The following is a 23,533-nucleotide window of genomic DNA, read 5'->3' on the forward strand; positions in this document are numbered from 1 at the left end:
TACACTGGTGGGGAGCTGTAGGATGACAAGTGCCACCTGCTTGGCAGGATAGGAAAAGCACAGTAACAAAAGGCCACAAAGGAATGTCTGACAATATGCTGGGACTCACCCTCAAGGAAACTTGATAGTGATTATACCCTCTTCCTGAGACCTGGGGCCATCTGGTCTGGGAAAATCTAATTGGGGTAATCAAGGAAACCAGATGCCTAGAAAACAAAAACTTATGAATTACTCTAAGAAAAACTAAGACATGACCCAGTCAAAGGAAAAAAGTTACAAGTAGAATGAGATACAGGAGTTGAAACAACCAATTAAAGATCTTCAAATAAATATGCTAAATCAATTGAAAAATAAAATCAATGAGTTCAAGGAAGATATGGCAAAAGAGATGAAGTATATAAAGATAAATTTGGGTGAACATAAGGAAGAACATGAAAGTTTGAAAAAACAATTGGCAGAACATATGGGAATGAAAGGCACAATAAAAGAGATATAAAACACAACAGACAAAGGATCTAAGATGGGGAAATAGAGAGGAGTGGAAGTTAGTTAGTCCCCCTGGAACAACTAATAAAAAAAAACAGGAACAACTAGTAAATAATCCAGAGTAACAGTGGGGGGACAAACGTGACCATCCACTCATCATACACAAATCTGAATTGGGAGGAATGCCTGAGATTACAGAATAAAATCTGGAACTAAAAAATAGATCCAACCTTGGAGACCCCTCCCCCCACATCCTGAGCCACAAAGCCTAGTGGTACTAGAGAGATGCTAGATCTGAATAGACCTATGACAAGACAGTTAATAATCAGATTTTCAAACGTCAAAGATAAAGAGAGAATCCTAAGAGCAGCAAGAAAAAAGTGATCCATCACATACAAAGGAAGCTTGATAAGACTATGTGCATATTTCTCATAGAAACCATGGAGGCAAGAAGGAAGTGGGGTGATATATTTAAGATACTGAAAGAGAAAACCCACCAACCAAGAATCCTATATCTGGCAAAACTATCCTTCAAATAAGAGGGAGAGCTTAAAATATTCTCTGACAAACAGACAATGACAGAGTTTGTGAACGAGACACATGCTCTACAGGAAACACTTAAAGAAGTACTACAGACAGAAAGGAGAAGACAGGAGTGAGAGGTTTGGAAATCAATTTTGAGAGATAGCAGCACAGCAATATAAGTACACTGAACAAAGATGACTGTGAGTATGGTTGAAAGAGGAAGCCTGGGACCATGTGGGACACCAGAACAAAAGATGAATGTAAAGACTGTGACTGTGTAACTCAGGGAAACCTAGGGTGCTTAACAATTGTAATAAAAAGTACAAATACGTTTTACATAAGGTAGAACAAATGAATGTCAACATTGCAAGGTGTTAAAAATAGGGTGGGATTGGGGGGTAAATGCAATCAATGCAAACTAGAGGCTAGAATTAACAGAAACATTGTATTATGCTTCTTTAATGTAACAAAAGCAATATACCAAAGCTAAATGCATATGGGGGGTGGGGAATAGGGGAAGGGTATGGGACTTCAGGCATTGGTGATGTTGTCTGACTCTTTATTCTACTTTAGGTTAATGCTATCTTTCCTTTTGTCACCTTCTAGCTATCAAGTTTTTTTTTGGTTTGTTTTTCTCTCTTTCTCTTGCCTATTTCTTTTGCCTCTCTGCCTTCTTTGACTCTTCCTCCATCTTTTTGGGAGAAATGGGGATGTCCTTATATAGAGAGTGGCGATGGTGCTCAATACATAAATACATGACTATACGGGGAACCAATATTGTTTACTTAGGATGGAATGTAAAGTGTGTGATAAAAAACATCTTAAAAGAAAAGGGTTGTTAAAGAAAACTTGAGGGCACTATATTGAGTGAAATAAGACAGACACATAAAGGCAAATATTGCAGGGTCTCACTGATATGAACTAATTATAATATGTAAACTCATAGACATGAAATATAAGTTACCAGGATATAGAATGAGGCTAAAGAATGGGGAGTGGTTGCTTATTATGAGAAGAACGTTCAACTAGGGTGAACTTAAATGTTTGGAAATGGGCAGGGGTGATGGTAGCATGTTGTGAGAACAACTAACAGTGCTGAAAGGTGTGTGAAGGTGGTGGAAAGGGTAAGCTCAGAGTCACACATGTCACCAGAAGGAAAGTTGGAGGTTAAAAGATGGGAATGTATAAAACAGTGAATCTTGTGGTGGACAATGTCCATAATTATCTGTACAAATATTAGAATTCTCTCTCACAAACTAGAACAAATGTATGACACTGTAACTAGAAGTTAATAATAGAGTCATATAGAGAAAAATATATACCTATTGCAAACTATATACTATAGTTAGTAGTATTTTAACATTCTTTCATCAACAGTAACAAATATACTAAACCAAAACTTTGAATCAATAATAGAGGGGGATGAGGTTAGGGGTATGGGAGAATCAGAGTTTCCTTTTTTTGTCTTTATTTCTTTTATTTTCTAAAAATTGAAAAAAAAATTAATTGCGTTGATGGATACACAGCTGTATGATGGTATCATGGGCAACTGATTGTACACTTTGTATCTCTGTATAGTTGTATGGTATGTGAACAATCTCAATAAAATATATATATATATATATATATATATATATATGTATTTATATATGTACACACACACACACAATGGAGAAATACAACAGCAGATTTGAAGAGGCAGAAGAAGGGATTCATGAACTATGAGACAGAACATCTGAAATACTACATGCCAAAGAACAGAGAGGGAAGGGAGCAGGGTCTTAGGGAATTGAATGACAACTTGAAGCACATAAATATACAATCATGGGTATCCCAGAAGGAGATGAGAAGGGAAAAGGGGCAGAAAGCATCATGGAGGAAACAATCACTGAAAATTTCCCATTTCTTATGAAAGGCATAAAATTACAGATCCAAGAAGCACAGCATACCCCAAACAGAATAGATCCAAGTACACCTACTCCAAGACATTTACTAATCAGATTATCTAATGTCAAAGACAAAGAGAGAATTCTGAAAGCAGCAAGAGAAAAGCAATCAATCATATACAAGGGAAGCTCAATAAGACTATGTGCAGGTTTCTCAGTAGAAACCATGAAGGCAAGAAGGCAGTGGTATGATAGATTTAAAATACTGAAGAGAAATACTGCCCACCAAGAATTCTATATCCAGCAAAACCACCCATTGAAAGTGAGGGAGAGTTAAAAATGTTTTAAGAGAAACAGACACTGAGAGTTTGTGAACAAGACTGCTGCTGTACAAGAAATACTAAAGGGAGCCCTACAGGCAGATAGGAAAACACAGGAGAGAGAGGTTAGGAAAACAGTGTAGACATGAAGATTATCAGTAAATGTAAAAATCAGAGAAAGAAAAAAAAAAATAAAACAAAATAAGGCATGACATGTAAAATCAGCAAGACAAAATGGTAGACAGTAGACATTCTGTTGAGTGAAATTAGCCAGAGACAACAGGACAGATACTCTATGGGCTCACTAATATGAACTAACATTGATGAGTGAAATTTTAGAAGTAAAGTTGAGAATGCAGTTCAACAGGAGATAGAGAGAGGTTAGCAATCAGGCATTTGATGCTGAAGGAGTACAGAATGTTCATCAAGATTGATTGTATAGATCCAGAAATGGATAGCATAATACTGTGTGATGATAGCATAATGTTCTAAGTACTCTGAACAAAGATGAGTGTGAGTACAGTTGAAAGAGGAAGTATAGGGGCATGTATGGCACCAGAAGGAAAGGTAGAAGATAGACTGAGACTTTATAACTTAGTGAACCTAGAGTGATCAATGATGGTGCTTAAATGTACAAACATAAAAATGTTTTTAAGTGATGGAGAACAAATGAATGTCAACATCGCAAAGTGCTGAAAATTGAATGTTACGGGGAAAAATACAATCAGTGCAAACCAGAACCTATATTTAATGGTAACACTGTAAGATGCTTGTATTGATTGTAACAAAGGCAAAATACCAAAGCTAAATGTCAATAAGAGGGGCATATGAGGGAGTGATATGGGATGCCAGGTGGTGTTGTTGTTGTCTGACCTTCTCATTGTATTTTACTTTATTTTTATTTTTCTAGTATCTCTTAAATGTTTATTCTTCATTTTTTCCTACTCTTCCTCTTTCTTTGTGGAAGAAATGGAAGTGTCTTGTATAGACTGTGGTGGTGAATGCATAATTATGTGATTATACAAGGAATCATTGATTGTTTATTAAGTGTGGATTTTGTAGTGTTTGAATAAAATTGTTTAAAAAATAAACAGAGGGATACAAGTGCTGGAGAAAAGGTGGAGAGAGCGATGTGCCTATTCACTTTTGGTATGGAAATAGAATGGTGCTGTCCATCTAGATGGTGGTGTGCTGGTTCCACTGGAAGCTAAATATGGGGTTGCCACATGGTCCTGCAACCCTGTTATTGGGTATATACTTGGAAAAACTGAGAGCAGGGACATGAATGGACATTGAACACTGGCATTTATGGTGGCAGTATTCACAATTCACAATGGATGTAGGTGGCCTAAGGGAACATCAACTGATAAACAGAATGGGGAGCTGTGGTGTATACATACAAAGGAATACTGAGTGGTGGCAAGTAAGAATGCAGTTGTGAGGTATGAAACCCAATGAATGGACCTTGAGGACAGCACATTAAGTAAAATAAGCCAGAATCAAAAGGACAAACATTATAACACCTCAATAAAATGGACTAACTATAATGTGAAAACCCTGAGGATTGAATCTAAAGGCATAGGTTATCAGGGGAAAGCTTATAATAAATATTCCTAGATTGTAGGCTCTTACAGCAGTCATATATATTCATGAGTTGTAACATTGACTTCTAAATTCTGAGATGATGAGCTATTTGTGGTCCGTGGAACTTTGGGTATCTGTGTGACACCTGAGATTCAGAGGCGGAGTTCAGCAGCTATGAACGTCTGTATTATCGAATACAGCAACTGTTAAAGCTGACAAAGAGATCAGACTTCAAATAGAGATATGAACAAAATGGACTTGGTTAGGAATAAGGTAAAACAAGCAAAAGGGAGAAGGCTGATATTGACTGTTTATATATATATATATTAACAATCTCTTATTGAGATTGTTCAGATACCATACAACTATCCAAATATCCAAAGTGTGAAATCAATTGCCCATGGTACCATCATACAGCTGTGCATCCATCACCACAATTTTTTTTGCAATTTTTAGAACATTTCACTACTCCAGAAAAGAAATAAAGACACAAAAAAGGAAACTCAGATCCTCCCATACCCCTAACCATGCCCCCCTCCATTAATGATTCAAAGTTTTGGTATAGTACATTTGTAACTGTTGATGGAAGAATGTTAAAATGCTACTAACTGCAGTATATAGTTTGTAATAAGTATACAGATTTTTCCCTATATGCCTCTCTATTATTAACTTCTAGTTATAGTGACATACATTTGTTTTAGTTCATGAGAGATATTTCCAATATTTGTATAGTTAATCATGGACATTGTCCACCACAAGATTCACTGTTTTATACATTCTCATCTTTTAACCTCCAACTTTCCTTCCAGTGACATGCATGACTCTGAGCTTACCCTTTGCACCACCTTCACACAACTTTCAGCATTGTTCTCACAACATGCTACCATCACCCCTGTTCATTTCCAAATATTTAAGTTCACCCTAGTTGAACATTCTGCTCATAAAAAGCAACCGCTCCCCATTCTTTAGCCTAATTTCTATATCCTGGTGTTCTAGTTTGCTAATGCTGTGGAATGCAAAACACCAGAGATGGATTGGCTTTTATAAAAAGGGGGTTTATTTGGCTACACAGTTACAGTCTTAAGGCCATAACGTGTCCAAGGTAACACATCAGTAATCGGGTACCTTCACTGGAGGATGGCCAGTGGCGTCCGGAAAACCTCTGTTAGCTGGGAAGGCACGTGGCTGGCATCTGCTCCAAAGTTCTGGTTTCAAAATGGCTTTCTCCCAGGACTTTCTTCTCTAGCAAGCTTGCTCCTCTTCAAAACGTCACTCACAGCTTCACTGAGTTCCTTCTGTTATGTCAGCTCATTTATATGGCTCCACTGATCAACTTAAACCCACCCTGGATGGTGGAGGAACACCTCCATAGAAATTATCCAGTCAGAGTCATCACCCACAGCTGGGTGGGGTGCATTCCAAAGAAACACTCAAAGAATTACAATCTGATCAACCCTGATAATGTCTGCCCATACAAGATTACATCAAAGAATATGGCTTTTTCTGGGGGACATAATACATTCAAACTTGCACACCAGGGAACTTATATTTCCTGTCTATGAGTTTCCATATTATAATTAGTTCATATCAGTGAGACCCTGCAATATTTGCCTTTATTTGGCTGTCTTATTTCACTCAATATAGTGTCCTCAGGGTTTCTTCATCAACCCATTATTTTTAAGATAGTTTTGTTCACACACCATACACTCTGCCCTAAGTAAACAATCCTTGGTTCCCTGTATAGTCATGTATTTATGTATTGAACACCATTGCCACTCTCTTATAAGGACATCTCCATTTCTTCCACAAAGATGGAGGAAGAGTCAAAGAAGGCAGAGAGGCAAAAGAAAAAGAAAAGAGAAAGAGAAAAACAAACAAAACTTGATAGCTAGAAAGCAACAAAAGGAAAGATAGCATTAACCTAACATAGAACAAAGAGTCAGACATCATCACCAATGCCTGAAGTCCCATACCCTTCCCCTATTCACACCCCCCCATATGCATTTAGCTTTGGTATATTGCCTTTGTTACATTAAAGGAAGCATAACACAATGTTTCTGTTAATTATAGCCTCTAGTTTGCATTGATTGTATTTTCCCCCCAATCCTACCCTATTTTTAACATGTTGCATTGTTGACATTCATCTGTTCTATCTCATGTAAAAACATATTTGTACCTTTTATTACCATCATTGAGCACCGTAGGTTTCCCTGAGTTATACAATCCCAGTCTCTATTGTTCATCTTTTGTTCTGGTGTCCCACATGGTCCCAGCCTTCCTCTTTCAACCTTCTTGCCTCCATGGTTTCTATTGAGAAATCCGCACACAGTCTGATCAAGCTTCCTTTGTATGTGATTGATCACTTTTCTCTTGCTGCTTTCAGGATTGTCTCTTTATCTTTGACATTTGATAATCTGATTATTAGTTGTCTTGGCATAGGCCTATTCAGGTCTATTCTGTTTGGGGTACACTGTGCTTCTTGGATCCATAATTTTATGTCTTTCATATGAGATGGGATATTTTCATTGATTCTTTCCTCTATTATTGCTTCTGCCCCTTTTCCCTTCTCTTCTCCTTCTGGGACACCAATGACATGTAAATTCTTGCTTTTCATTTTGTCCTTAAATTCCCAGAGACATTGCTCATATTTTTCCATTCTTTTCTCTATCTGTTCTTTTGTGTGTAGACTTTCAGGTGCCTTTTTCTCCAGTTCCTGAGTGTTTTCTTCTGCCTCTTGAGATCTGCTGTTGTATGTTTCCATTGTGTCTTTCATCTCTTGTGTTGTGCCTTTCATTTCCATAGTTCCTGCCATTTGGTTTTTTGAGCTATCAATTTCTACCTTATGTACGTCCAGTGTTTTCATTATATGGTTCAGCTCTTTTGCCATATCTTCCCTAAACTTTTTGAGTTGACTTACTATTAGTTGTTTCAATTCTTGTATCTCAGTTGAAGTGTAAGTTGTTTCCATTAACTGGGCCATAACTACATTTTTCTTAGTGTAGGCTGTAGTTTTCTGTTTTCTAGGCATGGTTTCCTTGGTTATCCCAGTCAGGTTGTCCCATACAGAATGGGCTCAGGTCCCAGAAGGAAGAAATATTCAGTGTCTGGTTTCCCTGAGGGTGTGTCTTAGAAAATTGGTATACCCTGTGATTCCTCAGTTCACTGTGCTTTTCTGCCCAGTAGGTGGCACCTGTCAGTCTGTAATCCTAGATTGGTGTAAGGAGGTGTGGCCCATGGCTGTTTTCCCCCAGGCTCTGGGGTCTGGTTCTGAATGGAAGGTGGGTAGTAGAGCTGGGCCCCACTAGCATTTCAAAGATCTCTCTCTGTTTCTGCTATCTCCACCCTTTTCTGGGTTACAGCAATGGGAACTGAAAATGGCTGAGGCTTTCTCCACTGAGCTGAAAAAGGAATGGAAGGTCCCCTTTAGGGCTAGTCTGCAGTGACCCTCCAGCTCTCCAATGTCAGTCATCACCCAAAGCCTCTGTCTGCTTGTTGGGGATTCATATGTAGTAAGCAATTCCCATTCACTAATTAAAATACCAGTTGGAGCTCAGCTGAGCTATATTTGCTTGCTGGGAGAGAGCTTCTCTTTAGCACCATGAGGCTTTGCAGCTCTGGCTGAGGGAGAGGGGTCTCCCGAATTGGATCTGCAGTTTTTACTTACAGATTTTATGCTGTGATCTCAGGCATTCCTCCCAATTCAGGTTGGTGTATGATGAGTGGATGGCCATGTTTGTCCCCCCGCAGTTATTCCAGATTATTTAATAATTGATTCTGTTTTTTTTTTTTAGTAGTTCCAGGGGGACTACTTAGCTTTCACTCCTCTCTATGCCACCATCTTAGATTGAGAGATCTATCAACTGTTTTTTGAAACTTCAACTTCTGTGTGAGACCAAAGAAAAAGATGTATATTTGGTGAAAAATCTATATTTTCTATAGCATACTGTATAATTTAACTTGTACCATCAGTTTATTCAAACACCATAATTACATGGAACCTTGAAAACTGAGTGAGATCTGGTTGGTTTGTACAGATTAGTGTGAAACCCCAATATTTCCCAGAGTATTTTGGGCAGAGAATAAAATGTATTTGCAACACCCCCTTGAGGGACTGGGGAAAAATGTGGAAATATTAAATTTCCCCACCTGGGGATTTCGATATTCTCACAAGCATTGGGGACTCCCAATTTAATAAGTCAAGCCCTCATTCTCGGTGTTTCCCCTATGAATCTTATTCCTGCAAAGGAGAAGTTATGCCTACTTTTAATTATGCCAATGGGCCACCTCCAGAGAATCTCTTCTGTTTCTCAGATGTGCCCTCTCTCTCAGCCAACTACAAATAAACTCACTTTCCTCCCCCCTACATGGTACACAAATCCCAGGGGTATAAAACTTCCTGGGAATGTGGGACATAACTCCCAGGGAAGAGCCTGGACCCGGCATTGTGGGATTAAGAATGCCTTCCTGACCAAAACGGGGAAGAGAAATGAAACAAAATAAAGTTTCAGTGGCTGAGAGATTTCAAATGGAGTCAAGAGTTCATTCTGGGGGTTATTCTCATGCATTATATAGATATCCCTTTTTAGTCTTTAGTGTATTAGAATAGCTAGAAGGAAATACCTGAAACTTTTGAACTGCAATTCAGTATCCTCGATTTGTGAAGACAACTGTATAACTATATAGCTTATATGGTGTGACTGTGTGATTGTGAAACCTTGTGGGTCATACTCCCTTTATTCAGTGTATAGACAAGATGAGTAGAAATGAGGGAGACAAAAATATACAAAAAATAGGGGGTTAAAATAAGTACATGTTTTGGGTGTTCTTTTTCACTTTTATTTTTATTTTTATTCTTATTTTTATTTTTTGAGTAATTAAAATGTTCAAAAAATTGATTGAGGTGATGAATGCACAGCTATTTGATGATACTGTGAACAACTGATTGTATGATTTGGATGAGTGTATGGTATGTGAGTGTATCTCAGTAAAATTGCATTTAAAAAAAGCAAGGCTCAGAGAGGAAAAAAAATTATTCAAAGTCACCCAGGTAGGAAGTGGACAAGTAGGACTAGAAGCCAGTTCCTAAGAATTCAAGCTGTGTATATCTTCCTGACATCACTGATTCTTTTGGCAATTTGCAGAATGTGAGAACAAGTGCCAAAAAGCTAATACCATCCTCTTAAAATGTGTTCTTTTTTAAGAGTCCCAGGCTGTCCTGACCCATGGGAGAAAAGAAGTTGCCTTTGCAGGTTACAGTGCATTTGCCTCTAAAATCTTGTGCCTCCATTACTCAGAAAACATTGCTTTCTAAGGCCTAGTTCGTTTCTACTGACAATACTATTTCTTATGAAACTGTTTTAGTTACTTATTGATGGTCTTAATGGAATCAAGGACTCAGGGGATCTCTCTCTCTCTCTCTCTCTCTCTCTCTCTCTCTCTCTCTCTCTCACTATCTCTCTGAGATATCTGGTTTAGCTTTTTCAGGTAACTATCATTATTATTATTATTATTATTATTATTATCATTATTTTAATTTCCTTTTTACAAATAGAAAACTAGATTCAAACAGGTGGCAACTTCCTCAAAATAACATAGCTAATAAACTTTGAAACAGGTACTAAACTTCAGATCCTAATCTTACAATGCTCCACATTCTCTAAAGCTGACTATATATACCTCTCTGAGGTACATTGGATATAGAATTTCATTGATGTCTCTGAAAATAAAATGAATTAAAACCTCCACAAGTTATGTATGTGTTTCATAATTAGAGTATGCATGGCAAGCAATGCTGGGAGCTGAGCCATTTCCTCAAAAAAACAAGGTGGGACAGGAACTGGCAAAAAAATTTCTATGTGGAGGAACAAAATATTCACTGAGGTAGGAAATGTTATCTACACAAGGAAAAAAGGAAATAAAGATTGATGGCTATTTTCCACAAATCTTTTGGAAAACCCAATCCACTGGGAAAGTAATAATTCATTTTATGGAATTATGAGATATTTACACTTCGTGAATTATTCAGAGAAAAGTACAGAGATCCAATAATCAATATGTGTTCATTTATGAAAAGGGGTTTACAGGGGACAATTGGGTATTAAACTTAATTCTTCCCAAGTAAGTGTATTGTGTGACAAGACAGTTCACACCTTTGTTCACTGGAAGAAAATATTTTGTTCAATTTAAAATAGGGGATGTGTTAAATATTTGTTATTCATTATATTTAGGAATGAGTGGGTGGGTGGAATGCTAATAAAAATTTTTAATTAGGTGCCAATTTTTATTGTTTAAAGTTTTTTTTTTCTTTTTATGACAACTAAGAGACTTGAAGACTATAAGAACTGGAGTTTTGGAAATGGCCTTCAACAAGCAGCTGTAAAAAGAAAATTATTTACCTATGGAAATATGATTCATTTGCTGCTATGAAAGCATCCTGTATTCACTGGGTGCTAGAAGATGCTTGCTTCCATGCTTGAAATCCTATTTGTGGTTCTGGTTTCCACAACACAGGGAAAACTCACTCCTGTCTCTCACTCTAGTAGCTCTCAACAAAAAGCATTAACAATACTCCTGTAAGATGCCTCATGTAGTAGAAAGAATATAGGATTTGGAGTTAACAAAGCAGGATTCTAATTCATGGTCTACTAATGTGTGACCTCTGCAAGTCATTCAAACTTTCTGAACCACACTTTCTGCTTCTCTAAAATGAGAATATGCTTATCTACTCCCATGGTTATTTGGTTGATAATGTTGTTGTAGATTGTTTTAAATATTCTCCAACAATTCCTTCCATCCCTGTATGCATGTCAATTTTCAATGTGACTTTGCAGCTCCTTCTATAAAAAGATGGAGTCTATTGCTCCATTTCTTAATATGAACTTGTCCTTATGATGAACTTGGGTCAAAAGGACATTAGGAAACATGATGCAAGCACAGATTTGAAATGTGCTTTCACAATGTGTCTTGCCTATCTTTCCTCTTTCCCCTTTTTAAAACTTCTTTTAAAAGTTTTCAAAAGAAGCATGGCCTAACCTGGTGAATGATGAGAAACTCATGATCCATTCGCCTACACTGCTGCAGTTGACAATCATCCAACTCTCAGAAGCAGAGTGCAGATATATGAGTGAACCAATCCAGGATAATCAGAGCTGTCCAAGTGAGTCCAGCCCAAATTCCCGACCGGCAAAATCACAAGCTAAATAAATGGTTTTCATTTAAATTCACTAAGATTTAAGGTGGATCATCATATAGCAAAAACTAACAGATACAAATGTATACAAAGAGTCTGCTATAATCCCTGGGATGTTTTAGATGCTAAAAATATTATAGTTCCTTGTCCACCCTACCATGGCTTAACCTAAATTTTCCAAAATTTTGTTACTCACCTTTATAAACTTTCTTGAAGCATTGGCACTACTACCATGCTCCTTTCTGTCTCTCTGTCTGTGAAAATCCACCTTTCAAAAACTCCTCCTGATTTAAACATTTATTTCATATCCCAAAACCTCAACAAGGCCTTGTTTAGCTACTGTAGCCTATCATGATCTTTTTTTCTCATTTTTCTGCTCCTGTGTTGCTTACAGCCTAAAATATACAATGTAGCACTTTAGATATTAATGCATTATTCTTTAATATTTTGTGCATGCCTTCTTTCAATGAATAAATAAATATTTATTGGAGTGTTACTAGATGCAAGACTATGTGATAGATTCTGGAAACAAAAATATGAGTAAGACATAGCCCTGCTTTCAAGTTATTCACAAAAGTAAAAGATACAGACAAATAACAGCAATGTAGTATGATCAGTGCCATAAGAAAGGGATGTACAGTTGTGGCACAAAGGCAACTTTGAAGGTTAGGAAAATGTTTACAGAAGAACTTATATTTTAAAAGCCCTCTCTCTTCCCACATCTCTCTGTTGAACTCAGTATTTTAGTATTGAGAGGGAATAGTGTATACAAAGTTGCTAATCAACTCTGATTAGTGCTTGGCATATAATAAAAACCCTAAAATTTTCTAGACTTTTTTTTGTGAAATTGGTATTGTTACTACTATTTTACAAATGAGTACATTGATGCTAGAGGGGTTAAACAACTTGCTTAAGAGTTTGTTTTGTTTCTAAAAACTAAACTGTAAGTATATTGAGGACTCCTTAAGGATCTAAATAATTTTAATAAACCTATAGATTGTAAGATTAAAAAGAGCTGTATATAATAGTTTTCTCTACTAGATGAAGAAAGAATTCAGTGGCTTCCTCTTTGTCTTAGAATAAAATGAAAAATCCTCAACAGGTACCGCTAATCTTCGAAGGAACTGTCCCCTATACGTCTCTTCAGTCGCTGCTCAAACTTCATTCAGCCTTACTATTTATGCTTTAGCCATACTTAGGCTTCTTGGAATGTGCCAATCCCTCTCCTGCTCCAGGGACTTTAACACATGTTCTTTCCTCTTCCTGGAATGTCCCCCTCTTCTATATGGCCCCCACCTCTATATCTGACCAGTTCTTACACAAACTTCAGGATGGCTCAAATACCACCTCTAAGAAGAAAACACTAAATGCCCAAACTAAGTCAGGTCCTCCTGTAAGGTATAACCACAGCATTTTGTGTGCCTTTACAATTTTAACTACATGTTTACATTTTGTTTTTTCCACTAGACTAATAATTTGTTGATTAAAATAAATGAATTTCTTGATAAGGAATTCTGTACCTGTTTGCATAAATAGGCGTTGTGTTGTGATCCAAAAGATTTCATTTGGTGTTGTATTATGGCTTTAAATGACATCATGCTTCAAAGAAGTCTGTGCACATTGTAGCCACTCTGTACTTAGATCTATACTGTACATACAAAATCTTGATTAAGAATGAGACACAGGATATATGTGACTCCCAAGCAGCCAGTGCTAATGCAAATACCTCACTTCTATTGAGTTTGCGTGTGAAGAAATAAATTAGATTATATTAAATTGATCATGGTAAATACATTTTAAAAAATGTGCCAGTGTCTGCTGTTTGCAAGCCTTCATGAAGAAAATCTGAGATGCTTTTTCCTTCAACTCCAAGGATTTCCCACAAAAAGGAGCCTATTCAGTCATGAAAGATTTGTTGGATACATTCTTTTTGTGGCAGATGTTTACCTTTATAAATATGTTGTCCATGGAGATAAAAAATTCACTGAATCATCATCAGTAGAATGTGTTTTCTGGAACCATGCACCATCTTTCTTTAATTGCATTATGAAAACCAAAGTGTTTTAAGAATACAAACTGCAGGCCACATACCACAGGGATTAAAACTCAGCTCTTGTAGTCAGGCAGGGCTGGGTTTGAATTCAAGCTCTGCTACTACATAGAGTGTAGTGGTGAGACTTTAACAAGTTATTAACTCTTTCTAGTCTCAGGTTTCATATCTGCAAAATAGGCATCATAAGAGTACCTGCCTCAGTGGGTTGTTGTAAAGATGAAAGGAGATAATCCATGTTAAGTACTTAACTAACAGTAACTATGTGCTTAATACTTGCTCAATGTGATTATTTAATATCAAAATTGTTGATAATAATTATTATAGGGTGCAAGGATTAGGAAGACTAGTTCAAGTCAAGGAATTGAATGAACAAATGTATGGAAACAGGGCTACAAAAAGAGTATGAAGTGTATTTTGGGGTCATGAGAAGAAACCTCTACCTTGATTGAAGAGTTTAAGAAGGTGAGTAACAGGAGACCAAAGAAGGGATGTTTATCAAGGTGAAGAATTTAAACTCTATCCTGTAAGCAATAGGGACTCATTGAAGTTATTGTTTTCTAAACAGCACCAGGTTTGCATTTTATATTCTTCTACAATTTCAAAGTAGCAGGGTAAGTTTTAGTTTTTACCAAATACTGATAAATCACTCTGAAAATCATTTAATTTGTTTAAATGTGTTTTTAAATTGATGTCTTCATATAGCATGAATTTGTAACAGCAAATTCTTTAAAAATAAGCAGTGTGTCTCTTAGTACCAAGTGCCTTTGCTCATTAAGTGAAAGATATCAAGAGCAATTTGATGCCATTTTATCAGTAAACACCTATCAAAATACTAATGAAAAAGGAAAGTTACTGCTTTCAGAGAAGAAACTGTTCTCAACTATTCATGCTTCTGATGTGCAGGCACACCAGGTAACCATAATCACCAATATCTTCTCTATACTGCCAATATACAGGGAAGGGAAATGTAGAGCCCAGAGAAAAGGAACTAAAACAAATGAAAATTTTCCTTAGAAGCAAAACAAGGAGATGGGAATGATACCTAAGAGTAGTTATGGATTCATTCATTCATCCACTCATTAAACATGAGTTTATTGATCCCATATGCCTTCTGCTTGGTTAAGTCTACTTTTATCAAGTGAAACTGTAGGCAATTCTAAGTGAGTCAAAAGATTATCACAGAAGATTCAGGGTTATGGTAAGCATATCCTCTTAATTAAGTAGATAACTAAACAGATAAAATAAGCCTTTTGGTTATGAGAGTGAGACCATTGGCAAATGTGAAAAGCCCCTTCTAATGAATTAAGATCAAGTAGTTATAACTCCCTCATACATAGTCATGGAAGTTTAAGTTAAGTTTAAATACTCAAAATAAGCTATTTTTAACCCCAAGGGAAATTTGTAAATAGTGATGTAATTTTAATACTTTTTAATGATTTACCAAAGTCCCCAAAATGTTATATTTCTTTAAAGTTTGTCCCAGTTTGTGTCTTATTTAATTATTGTTCTTTAATAAATAAATATGTTCAACTGTTAAACAAGGACTCTTTTTGTCTTAAAATATTCTGAATAAGAAAGCATGATCTTCTCTTTGACTCCCTTAACCACAGCCATGGCACCTACTTTTCCAAATATAAGGCTACTATTAAGGTAACACTGTCCACGTGGTCAGAACTAGAACTAGTTGGGAGCTAAATACTTAGGCATAAATGTTGTTATTTCCATCAAGCATCTTCAAGATCTTGGGGTAGGAAATAGTTTCTTAGACTCTATAACCAAAGCACAAGCAATGAAAGAAAAAAGATAAATAGGACCTCCTCGAAATTGAATACTTTTGTATTTGAAAGGAGTTTGCCCAGAAGGTGAAATGGCAACCTACTCAATGGGAGAAAATATTTGGAAACCACATATCTAATAACAGCATGATAACCAGAATATATAAAGAAATCTTACAACTCAACAATTAAAAGACAAACAACATATTTTAAAAATTGGTAAAACTTGAATAGACATCTTTTCAAAGAGGAAATTAAATGGCTAAAAAGCACATGAAAAGACACTCAACATCAATAGCAATTAGGGAAATGCAAATAAAAACTGCAATGAGATGTCATTAAATGGCCACTGTTGCCAAAACATGGAAGCAACCCAAGTTTCCATCAACTGATGAATGAATCAGCAAAATGTGGTATATACATATGATGGAATATTATTTAGCTGTAAGAAGGAATGAAGTCTTGATATATGTGACAACATGGATGAACCTTGAAGACACTATGTTGAGTGAAATAAGCCAGACATAAAAGGACAAATACTGTATGATCTCACTGATATGAACTAATCATAATATACAAACTCATAGAGTTGGAAACTAGAATATAGGTTACCAGGGGATAGAACTGGGTTAAAGAATGGGGAGCTAATGCTTAAACAGTGCAGAATTTCTATTTAGGTTGATTGTAAATGTCTGGAAATGAATAGCAGTGATGGCAGCACATTATTGGGTATGCATGTGGTTGAAAAGGGAAGTTGCGGGCCATGTATTTTACTAGAAGGAAAGCTAGAGGATAAAATATGGGACTGGATAAGATGGTGAAAACTGTTGTGGATGATGACTGTAGTTAATACTATAAATATAAGAATGTTCTTTCATGAAGTGTAACAAATGTATAACACTATTATAAAGTGTTATTAATAGGGTGGAATATGGGAAAATACGCCTAATGTAAACTATGGACTACAGTTAACATTAGTATTTTAATATTTTTTCTTCCATTGTAACAAAGGTGCCACACTAGTGCAAAGTAATAATAAGGGGATATATGGGAACATTGCATTTTTTACATAAGTTTTCTGTAAACCTAAACTTCTCTAGTTAAAAAAAAATTACAATAATCTAAAAAACACTATGCTATGTGAAAGAAATCAGACACAAGTACTACTTATTGTATGATTCCACTTATATAAAATATAAATATCAATAAATTTATGGAGAGATTAGATTAGTAGTTATGTAGGGTTGGGGAAGATAGAGGGATTTAGAGGTCACTTCTAAGGGGTATGGGTTTTTCTATTTGAAGTAATGAAAATGTTCTAAAATTGATTGTGGTGATGATTACATAACTCTATGTATACTAAAAGCCATTGATTGCAAAATTTGTATGGATTGTATGGTATGTGAATATATCTCAATAAAATTGCTTAAAAAACAAATCATTGAAATCAAACAATTTTATTAAAAAAAATCAATCACCATTGTTTTTTGAAAATAGATAATTGCTTTTAAGTCAGTTCATTTATGTAGATGCAACATTGAAATGATGGTAATCATTGTAAAGTTTGGAAATGACATAATTTTTGTCATACACAACTTTTGCAAATATAATCTCAAGTGCACTGCATTTTCAATACATTTAGAATAGCTCATCTAATTATAACTACTTATACACATATATGTGTGTATCTGTATAATTTTACATTTCAAAAGTATTTTACATGTGCTTTCTCATAAGATCCTGAAACCAATACTTTGAGTTATTTTTTTCTCATTTTACAGATGTTAACTGATGCTCAAGCAGTTAAATGTCTCACCCAATGTAACAGCTATCACATGGCAGAGACATCACTAGAATTTAGGTATCTAACTTCTAGTCCAGTGCTGCTTCCATTTCACTAAGTCAAGCATCTCTCCTCTCAGAGAAGAATGAGAAGGTCATCACATTGAAATCCCTTATTTATAAAGACTTCTGTTTTTAATTTTTCCTTATTAATCTTCACATTTCCTTATGTCTCTTAAATCATGGGCTGCTGTCACTATCAATGACATCTGGAGTTTTAATGTTACTCTTGTCAAGGTAGGACCACTGCTTTCTTCATGGAAAAAACTTCTAAGGGCAATTTTTTATGGTGCTTTTAAGAAGAATACTCTATACTTACCTGGCAGGGGAGATGCCATGATCATGTGGGTGGCTTTCCCAGGGCAAGCCTTATCTATTGCACTCCAGATGTGCTGAACTCTGCAATTTCCCCAGCTGTGGGAAACTTGATTGCATGATTTGTGGCAGTTGGGGACTGCGTTTGCACTCTCCCCTGATTGAAAAAAGAAAAAAAGAATACTCTAGAAACAGCAGTTCATCATCGAGGCATTGTTCATCTTTTCTGATGACCAGGATAGTGTGGACAATTCTAGATAGAAAAGAAAATTGGTATGACTGTGTTATATCTTTAGCTACTGAGTAGGCTAAGATTTAGAGACAACAGCTCCGGGAGATTAAAGAGGACAGGGTGCTCAGTGGGTCCTGAGTATGTTAATTGATTAGCATGAGGATCTTGATCACTTAGGAGTCTACATGGAAAGTACTAAAGATGAGCAGTCATCTAGAGCAGTACTATCCAATAGAAACACAATGTAAGCTACATATGTAATTTTACATTTTTGAGCAGGCATCTTTTTAGAAAGTTAAAATAAACTGGTAAAATTAATTTCATAAGATACTTTATTTAACACATTAGATCCAGATATTAAAATTTCAATATATAATAAATATTCCAAATTATTAATGATATGTTACATCTTTTTTATACTGTTTCTGAAATTCAGTATTTTATACTTACAGCACAGATCAATTTGGACCAGCCATACTTCAAGTGTTTAATAGCCATATATGGTCAGTGGTTACAGTATTGGACAGCAAAGCCTGGAAATATTATTGAAGACTGTTTTAGGTGTGGCCATGGAAACAGTGAATTGCTGCTATCATGTGGAAAATGATGAAGATACAATTTCATACCTCTGAATGTGAAAGTTCTTATAATAAGGAGAAGATAGGAGTGGTCTAAAGGAAATTTCTCAATTTCAGCACTATTAACAAATTTGGCTGGAAAATGTTTTGGGGGACTGTCCTGTGCATTGTGCAATGTTTGCCAACATCCTTGAACTCTACCCACTTGATGTCAGTAGAACTCCCTCCCACTCCAGTTGTGACAATCAAAAATGCCTCAGAATTTATCAAGTATCCTCTGGAGGGAGTGGCAACATCTCCCCTGGTTGAGAACCACTGGTCTAAAGAATGTTTCCAAGCAAATTTTTTCATAGTCAAGCAGGATGATACAAAAAGCAGAGATTTTCAAACTTTAAGCACTAAATATATATTCTCAATTCCATTCTCAATACCCTACAAAATCTTACCTCCCTCTCCCTATTCAAAATTATCATTCATGGTTTTCCTCATTGTTTGGTAAATATACAATGGACATTCCCATGTTTATGCATTTGTTCATGCTGCCTCCCTCACATAGAATGTTTTCCCTATTTTCTTTCACTAATCTAAGTTTAACTTATCTTTTAAGATCTTCCTCAATCCCTAGATCATCCTTGAGCTGTCTTTGACTTAACTGATTCACAGCGATCAATCCTTTTTTCTTTTATGGTGAGACAAATTGAGTGTTTAGTTGGGTGGTGCTATTTTATGTGTACTGGTCTTGAATTCATAGTGAAAGTGTAAGTTCTTGATTGCAGGAACTTTTCTTTTTTCATCCAAACACTCAAGTACCCACATCTACCAGCCAGTACCTGTCAGTATATTGCAGGTTGAATTCTCTAAGAAACAGATTCTGAATAGGAGTTTAGTGTGCTGGATGTTTATTAGGAGTGCCCTTGGGATCAACACCTGTGAGAAGGAAGAGAAAAGCAGAACTGAGAAAAGGGATACATTGAGCTGCAATACAGGCCCAAGAGCCTCAGCCAACCACCCAGGAAGATCTAGAGCTACAATGTCCCCCCCCCCGCCCAATACACCAAAATCATTGGCCTTTATATCCTACCTCTAAAAGTCTTTGGATGTGGGCTGTCCCTAGCAGGGTGTGACTTTGGGCAATTCCTGAAGGGGCTGAGAGCACACCCAGCACTTAAAGCAATAAATTAATCCTTGAAATGGGATCTGGATAACACATATCCATTCTATTACACAGTAATAAATGCATAGAAGATGTATTAGGGTTCTCTAGGGAAACAGAACAGACAGGAGGTATCTGTAAATATTATGAGACTTTTATAAGAGTTGCCTCATACAACAGTGGGGATGCACAACCCCAAATTCGTAGGGCAGGCTGCAAGCTGGGAACTTGGATGAAGGCCCTCAATGAATTCTCTAGGAATTACCTGGATAATTTAGCTGGCTAGCTAAAGTAGAGATGGAAATACTTCCTTCTGACTAATGAAATCATCACTTCTTCTTTTAAAGCCTTTAAATGATTGGATGAGCCATTTTTCATTGTTGAAGGCAATCTCTTCAGTTGATTGTGGAGGTAATCAGCTATAGATGCAATCAACTTATGGATGATTAAATCCCTGAAATGTATTCACAGTAACAAGCCAGAGACTTCTTAACCAAACAACTAGACACCATCACCTGGCTAAGATGACAAATGAACCTAACAATCAGAGTCTAACACTTATCAATATGTCAGCCATACACAATATCTTACACCATACTTAATATCTAAATAAAAAAAAAATAACAGTCATATTTTTCACCTCACAATACTCAGTTGTCCTGCATACAAACAGAAATGCACTAACTCTTTCCAAAATAGGGTACAAATTCTTGGGTAACGGTCACTCTTAAACTTGATATCCTATAATTTAAATACACCAACATGAATTGATGCAACTTATATCATGTAAGGAAATAAGAGAAGAAAATAAAGATATTTGCTTTATGTATATATACAAACATACTCAAAACAAGGAAGAAATATTCTTAACAATTTCCCATCTCTTTTCAGTAATGGTTCACATGGTTATAGTTCATATTTATCACTACTTCCTTCCACCATCCATTCCATGCTCCCTTTACTCCTAACAAGCACTTCAGCTAACTGTGGATTTTTGCTTGGTGGGATGACCCAAACCTTCATTCCTGAAGTTTCTGAGCCATTGGTAGTCCTGGATGGATTGGGTGGTCGAAGTTTTCCATTGACTTTAATCACAGGGCATGGTAGTAATAAGATACACCCTAGGGGATCTACTGTACTCTGAGAAAACATTTCTTTACTTCCATTGTGCAGTTGCAGGCTTACTTCCACTTGACAGTCAGGATCAATCACTCCAGCAAGTATAGTAATTCAATTATTTGCCTGTTGATTCAGAAGCATGAAGAGCCCTAAGTGGACAGATGGTAATCTTAACTTCAGTTTGAAGCAAAAAATTTTCTAGTGGATCACTGGTAGTAAAAGTGAGTGGCGCCACTCTCGTTTACACCCCTTGATTCCTGGACCCTTGAATCCTAGCTATGAGAGAGACAGCACCATAGAATGAATGCTGATTTAGAGCACATATAGCCTCCTGGAGAACATTGTCCTGTCCCTGAAAAGTGTTTCCACCTAGTTGGTACTGAAGTTAAGTCTTCAAAAGGCCATTCAAATATTCCATCAGTCCAGCTGCTTCAGGATGATGGGGACCCTGGTAAAACCAGAGAATCCAATGAGCATGTGTGCATTCCCACACTTCATTTGCTGTGAAGTGGGTTCCTTGATAACAACCAATGCTGTGGGGAATACCATGAGGGTGAATAAGGCATTGTGAAAGCCAACAGATGGCAGTTTTGCCAGAAGCAGTGCATGCAAAGAAAGCAAACCCATATCCAGGGTATGGTCTATTCCAGTTAGAACAAAACCCTGCACCTTCCATGATGGAAGTGGTCCAGTGTAATCAACCTGTCACCAGGTAGCAGGCTAATCACATCAGAAAATGGTGCCATATTGGGGACTGAGTGTGGATCTCTGCTTCTGGCATATTTGGCACTCAGCAGTGGCTGTGGTCAGGTCAAACTTTGTGAGTGGAAGTCCGTATTGCTGAGCCCATGCATAACCTCCACCCCTACCACCAGGGCTACTTTTTTCATGAACCCATTGGGAAATGGTAGCAGTACCTTTGGAAAGAGGCTGACTGGTATCCACAGAATGGGTCATTTTATACACTAGATTATTAAAATTTCCCTGTGCTGAAGTAACCTGGTGACCATTCATGTGGGACACAAATTCTTCATGTTTTTTTACCCACTCAGAAAGTTCTATCCACATACTTCTTCCCCAGACTTCTTTTTCACAGATTTTCCAATCATATTTCTTCCAAGTCCCTGACCATCCAGCCAAACCATTGGAGACAGCCCATAAATCAGCATGCAATTGCTCCTCTGGTCATTTCTACTTTCAAGCAAAATGGACAACCAGGTACACTGCCCAAAGTTCTGCCTACCTGGAGAATTTCATTATTGTCCTTCAGAGATATTCCACAAATGGGCTTCAGTGCTGCTGCTATCCACTTTTGGGTGATACTGGCATATTGTGCAGAACCATCTGTAAAACAAGCATGAGTTTTCAATTTCTCAGTTGACTGAGGAGTTCCTCAAGAGGCCATAGGTGTGTGCTGGGAAAGATAAGGTACTGTGTCATGGGCATTTGGGCTACTTATATAGTACCTTACTTGTGCATTCAGGACCTGCTCAAGCCCTATCACCTATATACCACTTCCAGTTGATAAAAGAGTGCTGCTGTACACACCCAATTTCATGGCTCAGTGGGTCAGAAAACACCCAATTCATGATATGCCACTCAGGACTCATGGTAACTTAGTTTCCTATGGTTAAGAATTTCACTATACCAAAACCCAGTAGCAGGTCAAAAGCTGTTTCTCAAAAAGAGAGGAGTTGGAGCAAGGCAAGATGGTGGACTGGTGAGGTGTAGAATTTAGTTACTTCTCTAGAGCTGTTTGTAAATAGCCAGGAACTGTATGAAACAGCCTTTTCAGGGCCTTCTGTGACCAATCACACATCATAAACCAGTCTAGAATGGCTAGAATGGCTAAGATTGCAGCAAAAATCTAAGTTTTTTGCTGTCATGCCTTGACCCAGGCACAGCAGACTGTCTTGGAGCTGGTTCCCTGAGGGAAAAAGAAACAATCTGTGCTGGAAGCAAGGAGTTGGGCTCAACCCAGCTCCAATTGCAGAAATAATTAACAAACTCAGACTGCTGAATAAAAGTTTCAAGCACAGATAGATAAACTGAGAGCAGGCACCAAAGTAACTGGGAACAATCAGCCAGCCAGAGAGGAGGCAGGGCTAAAAACAACAGCAAAAAAAAAAAAGAAAAAAGAAAAAAGAAAAAAGAAAAAAAAACAAAAACAAAATGCAAATAAAAAAACCAGAGACTTTCTGAGTTGGGGGTATTCAAAATACTGGAAAAAGGCTGGGCTCCAAGGAAAAGTGACACATAGAAATGGGTGCCAACTCCCATCTGCATACCCAGGGAACTGGGGTCCAGCTCTGAAAAGGGCTTTTTTTCTTCTTTCTTCTTGTTCTCCAACTATTTGCTTTTTGATTTTCAGTAACCAATCAGAGGTCCTGCTTCAGCACTGCCCTGGGCAACGGCAGAATTAAAGCTGTCTCAGAGTAACTCTTCAGATGAAAGAGATAGCCTAAAAGGCATATCT

At 36.9% G+C, this 23,533-nt stretch overlaps 1 non-coding gene across 1 annotated transcript; it reads left to right on the forward strand.

The window, feature by feature from the left end:
• The first annotated feature begins 17,971 nt into the window (after positions 1–17,971).
• LOC119523869 lies at positions 17,972–18,135 on the forward strand. The gene has a single exon (XR_005214678.1). It is a non-coding gene; the product is annotated as a U1 spliceosomal RNA (small nuclear RNA).
• The last annotated feature ends 5,398 nt before the right edge of the window (positions 18,136–23,533 follow it).

This window comes from Choloepus didactylus, chromosome X (genome assembly GCF_015220235.1).
Source record: "Choloepus didactylus isolate mChoDid1 chromosome X, mChoDid1.pri, whole genome shotgun sequence".
Taxonomy (NCBI): Eukaryota; Metazoa; Chordata; class Mammalia; order Pilosa; family Megalonychidae; genus Choloepus; species Choloepus didactylus.